Below are 5,924 nucleotides of genomic sequence, written 5' to 3'. Positions count from 1 at the left end.
ATCAAGACACACATTTACTGGTGGAAGCTCGACATAAATACACATTTTATTAAATGTTGCATGAACGACTTCAGCATCATATATTACAGCTCTGTCCCTTTCATCACTGCAGGTGTTCTGTCTTGTTTCCATGATAACAGAGTGATTACTTTGAGGTGAATCAATTGTTTGCATTTCCAAATGTACACTAACTGATTGTACACTGAGGTGCAGACAGCGAAGTGAAGTCCAAGGTGAGGAACATCACCTTTTTGCCCACTGAAGAACCTCTGTAGTTCAAGTAGAGTTGTTACAGTGTCTGCAGATGGTTCCTGTGTTTACTTTCATCGTCATTGGCAAAACAAAATACTTTTAATGGACGCACATTCCACCAAGGATTACGTTCCAGCCCATTTTGTGGCTTCCAAAGAGCTGAAGAGCTCACACTCAATGGTCCGGTATTGGGGTGCAAGTTGATGAGTACAAGGGTTTCTCTTTTGCAAGCATGTGTATTTTACTTTACACTTAACCTGCCGTAATGGCTACTTTTAATGTAGTGGTTTATCCCTCTACCAGCACTGTTTTGACTCTATCTAAAGCTACTAGAAACAATTTTTCAACCACCATCTATGATACAGTGACCTGCTGTTGAGAACTTGCACCTGAGCTTTCACAATAAGACAGATGAAGCTTAAAGATCTCTTTATTGCACCACCAAGTCAGCTGAGACTTTCTGCAGAAAGACTGCTGTTACAGTTATGTGCAGAAAAGTCAGCTCGTTTATACACTTCTTCAATACCAGCAAAAACAACGCCTCCCTTTTTTTCTCTCTCACCCTGGACTGACTATAGTTGAAGAACGTTTTGGGACTTTCCATGAACATAATTCATTTGCGGCCATCAGGACACAGACAGCAGGCCTAGCTTGTTTTCCTTCAAATCATTAGTTATACACAGGGCTGGAAACTTTGGCTCACCGGCCAAGATAATAACTTTCCTTTTTATGTCACATAAACATTTGTTTCAGTACTTTTAATTGAGATAATTGAGATTGAGCTTGGGGTGGTGATGGAGCAGTGGATGAGACGCATACTTTGCTGTGAGAGACCCGGGTTCAAGTCCACTGTGAGACACCAATGTGTCCAAGACACCCCTCGTTGCCCCGCTTAATATTAATTGTAGGTTGTTTTCAGTTATTAAATCTTTGTGCAAGAAAAACCCTCTACATTGGTCTCTAATTTATTAATGCTAAGTACTAACAAAAAAATCACAACCTATGCCAAAACCACTCCAGGTACTCCAAGCACGACTTGACTGCTCCCGACTCCACTCCCCTAACGCCCAACCCCTTCCATATCTACACCAATCAAAGCCAAGACACCTGAATTGAACATAAACAATGAACGCCCCTAATCAGCGTGTTACACGATTTTAGACCCCCGTGTACAGCGGGGACCAATTTAAGTGCGACATACATCAAAAAACAACGCTGATCCGCTCTTAGCTACCGTCAAACATATATTATATGGAGATACGTTTACCCGCCAATGTGGCAGGTAGCCTTCCAACATTTAGCCGCCAAACAAAAAAAAAACAAACTGCATTTGGCGCTTGGTGGTGTTAATTTCCAGCCCTGGTTATACATGTGCTGATATGTATCTATCAAATGTATCAAAGTTGCATCTCTCTCTCTCTCTCTCATATATATATATATATATCAACAGTGTTGAAATTTGACGTCTTGGGTCGATCACCACCGCAACCCGTTGTCTGCCTTGTGGGTCGAGACAACAATAAATAAAAATAAAAAGGAATACGCTACCAAAAATTATCTATACCAGGGCGATTCAAATGCCCTCCAACTGGTGTTTGATGTTTAAAAACCCTCGCAATCTGATATCAAAGGGCCCTCAAAAGTTAAGCGCGTTCATCAGCGGTGAGTTTAACAACGCACATGGTGTGCAACCACATTCAGCGGTGAGTTTAACAACACTCAACTGCAGGTAAAACGGCATTCAGAGGTGAGTTTGACCAAAGCAACGCACAACTGCAGGTAAAACGTAATTAAAAGGTGAGTTTAACGCTCAATGCGCGTGCAAGTATGCAGTTTTAAAGCGTTTTCTTATCATAGGTAAAACACTAGAGCATGCTGGATAACGTATTTCTATCGGAGGTTTGTTGATTTTAATATGCTACGATTGTGTTCAATTAATCATTTTTTAAAAATTATTTTTACTAAATCCTCTAAATTAATAACGCTGACGTCACCGTATGGGCGATCCCAAGGTCCATTGCGATTTTCCACTGGGTAAGTAGAAGGGTTCATTAATAGAGATGGATCCTCTTCTTACATTTACACAAAAAACGGTTGGATCAGGACAAGAAATTGTGTTTAGAAACTTTAGATTTGTAAGGTGGCCCTTTCTTATGACGAGAAATGATAGAAGACATTATAAAAATATAGCTTGAACTGCACCAAATGTGCAAGCTAGCAAAGTTAGCTAAGTTAATTGAATTCAGTTTTTTGTCGCATATTATCATGTAAGGTACAATCATAGGGGAATGTAAGATTTTCAGATTTTATTACATAGCCCTCAACTATCCTGTAGAAAATTCATGGCATAGAGACTGATATAAGTGCATGGTTATTGTTGCAGTGACACTAAACACTAAACAGTTAACCTTAAAGTTAGCTGCTCAATCGTTCTCATTGTTTTGGTAGAAAGCAATTATGCCAATAAGTTATGTTGTGTTTGTTTACACTGTCTTAAGTGCACTCTAGAAAATGTGTGTGTGTGTGTGTGTGTGTGTGTGGTGTAGATTTCTCGAAAGAAGTTCAGGCCTTGCCCCTCCTGCCAAGCACCTAACCAGGTGAGGGAAAGTCAAATAGAGCATTATGTCCAGTATTCAAATATGTGGTTTTAAATGTTATACATTTCTATTATTAGGTCAATTGGACACTAAAGTATACTCCTACTAAACGACCCTGTATGATAAGTGTTCTGTGTTACAAAACAGTGATAATTTAAGGCATCTGGTTGATATCAATTTTGATTGCTTGTTTTGCACCAAATGCCATAGGCAACATTGATTTAGCCTGGGTGTCTCCTACATCTGCCACTTTCACTGTATGATAATAATAATAATAATCCTGTGTCAATCTAGAGATGCATATTCTGAATTGCATTGTGCTTTGTGTGTTCCTCTCTTTCCTGTATACAGCCAATTAAACTGTATATTGATTCTACTTCTTCTCTGTGACTGTGGATCTGACTTTGGTATACTTTTACTAACACAGGTGAGCCGCAAAACCTGCAGCTCTTGTTTCGCAGCCATCTCCCAAAAAAGAAAGTAGCGGCCAAAAAAGTGACCCTGGACAGGAAGTGGGGGGAAAGGGTCCTAAAAAACAGAAATGCAGGAAGAGTGGTGGACTCTGCCCATATTGCAGTAAGTAGAAATGCTCATATTTCATTAAGCAATATGATTTGTTTCACTTTCATTAATATTTTGTGATAGGGCAAGGGCCTCATTTTACAAAAATAAGTTGAATTTGTCAGTGAATGAATTTGAGGTAGTCATAGATGGCATTGGTGTAACATATTATTTAATTAATTTGTAATTTGCTTGACATGCATAGAATAGACTTTCTTTTTGACCAGGCGCTCATGTACATTTGTTTACATGTACTACCGGCTACATTGCAAATATAACCTTGCTTTAGTACCACACAGGTACTTCAGTATGCGTGTTACTGAAGTTTCTGTCTCTGCTAAAGGCAGATCACAGAATTCAGATCCAGAGTCACTATTAAAGACAGTCTTGCATGATTATGTAAGTAGATAACATGCTCTTACCTTGCACTACCACCCCTAGCATGTGAATATTGCATCGCACACTTATAGTGCCTTGCGCTGTGTTCATTTTAGAGAAAGTGCATGATGATGTGACAGAATAACTCAGGACATGTGTGAAAGCCATGCTGTGTGCAACATATGTGTTGTTAAAAGCAAGGCCATATTCCAGGTGTCCTATTTCAAAGACACAACTTAAAAAAGTATTTGAATTACTACAGGGGAGATTAATGTCGGGTTAAAAGTGGAAAGGATTCGACTATACCTACTGGAGTAGGACCGAGACCAGGTTCTGTAGTGCAGCTGGCTATTTTATGTCCGTTGGTGGCGTTCCCAAATGAGTGTTTCTGTTAGTCCCCCAATCTACATTTGCCGTGGGCAGAGACAGGTAGACCGACCAAGGGGGGGAGGAGAGTGTTTGGATCAGGTGGATAGGTGGCCATAAAGAGTTAGTCCAGTCAAAATGTATTTTATCATATTTTGTTTTGTGTGTGTCCAATCAATATAATTATTTTTGAAGGGTGTCAGGACTTTTTGTGTTCCCTTTAGAATCCCAGATTGCTAACTATTTGACCACCAGCATCCAGCACAACATTAGATGAATATTGGTTGTATAGAGCAGGGGTTCTCAAACTGTTTGTGCCAAGGACCCTTTGTGTGGAGAAGAATTTCCAAGGACCCCTCATAATTAAAACAATTAAGCATATGCTTGCTACCATTTGTATACTTTGATGCCATTTTTATCTTGGTGTGTACTTACTTGGTCTTTAGTCAACTTTGGATTTTGAATCACTTAATGATGTGGACTGACTCAAACATTTATCCATGTTCATCAGCTATCTTAATGGCAAATAAGCCAAGCTAAGCAGCAGGAAGAATGGTTCATCATGACCTGAGTGAAGTGATTCACAACAGATTGACTTGATTAATCATAATCACAAAAAAAGTTCAATGTTAATGTTTTAATTTATTAGTGCATTCATAATCAAGAGTTTATATGTAGATTCTAGATCATTACATCGTCATTGATAAGCATTTCTTAACGATTAAGCACAACTTTCTCATTCGAAACAAATCCACTTTGAGAACCACTGGTATAGAGTACATATTTCACGAGTTCACACTTACATCAATTTAACAGAGTAAAGATTATGAGTATTTGGCGTGCGGTCCGGGGGGGGTCTCCAAGCTCAGGATTTTTGCCTGAACCCAGAGTACTTCCCCCATTGTTATAAAAGTATTTAGGGCTAGAAGTGAGGAGATGGGGTGGTGGAGGGATGCTGTCAAACTGTCAACGGACAGAGGTAAGCTTGTTGTTATATATACACCTCTTAACTCGTTGATTGGATTGATTAGCAGAGTTTGCTCCACTCGTGTCTAATTGGGTTTAATTATCTGAACGTGCTCCTCCCGAACTTTGTTAATAAAACATCATGTAATGTTGTTTCTAAGGGGAAAAGCTGTTAAGGTTGGTCATGTAAGTTGTGTAGCCCGATATTAGAAACAGTAGCACTAATGTATTTAATGCAAATTTGTTTTCCAATTGGGTGGAAAGTAATGCAGTGGGAATAACTAATGTTTGCTGTCTGCATTTATTACAGGTGAAAAAACTAAGTGCATTAGGCTATGTCCCAATTCTATTTTTCGCAAAGAAAGATAAGGCCTCTGGAAAGTGGGTGTCTGATGTGGTGACCCATCTGCTACCCACTGAGGACAACCTAAAAATTGTGGCCACCATGAGAAAGGCCTACAATTTTGTATTGATCAAAGAAGGTAGGATTTGTGTAATTTAAGTCATGCCTGTTTTTTTTATGATGGTGAAATATTGAAAATTAACATACTCATGCAATTTGTAGGGAACTCCACGACGACATTGCCCGATCCACATCAGGCCCAGCCCGATCCACACCCTCAGGCCCTGCCGATCCACACCTAGGCCCTGCCCGATCCACACCCTCAGGCCCAGCCCGATCCCACCCTCAGGCCCTGCCCGATCCACACCCTCAGGCCCAGCCCGATCCACCCTCAGGCCCGCCGATCCACACCCTCAGGCCCAGGAAAAGGAGACATTTTATATTTATATTTACACCTGTCT

The 5,924-nt window shown here is 40.1% G+C and overlaps 1 long non-coding RNA gene across 1 annotated transcript; it reads left to right on the top strand.

The window, feature by feature from the left end:
• The first annotated feature begins 2,562 nt into the window (after nt 1–2,562).
• Nucleotides 2,563–5,716, top strand: LOC119884262. Its single transcript, XR_005440965.1, has 4 exons — nt 2,563–2,849; nt 3,277–3,425; nt 5,431–5,602; nt 5,686–5,716. It is a non-coding gene; the product is annotated as an uncharacterized LOC119884262 (long non-coding RNA).
• Nucleotides 5,717–5,924: the final 208 nt, after the last annotated feature.

Source organism: Micropterus salmoides, unplaced genomic scaffold (genome assembly GCF_014851395.1).
Source record: "Micropterus salmoides isolate LMB-PRFRI ecotype aquatic unplaced genomic scaffold, ASM1485139v1 Ms_hic_scaffold_3320, whole genome shotgun sequence".
Classification (NCBI taxonomy): domain Eukaryota; kingdom Metazoa; phylum Chordata; class Actinopteri; order Centrarchiformes; family Centrarchidae; genus Micropterus; species Micropterus salmoides.
The sequence above is the reverse complement of the archived record's forward strand: the minus strand, read 5'-3'. Positions and strand labels throughout refer to the sequence as shown.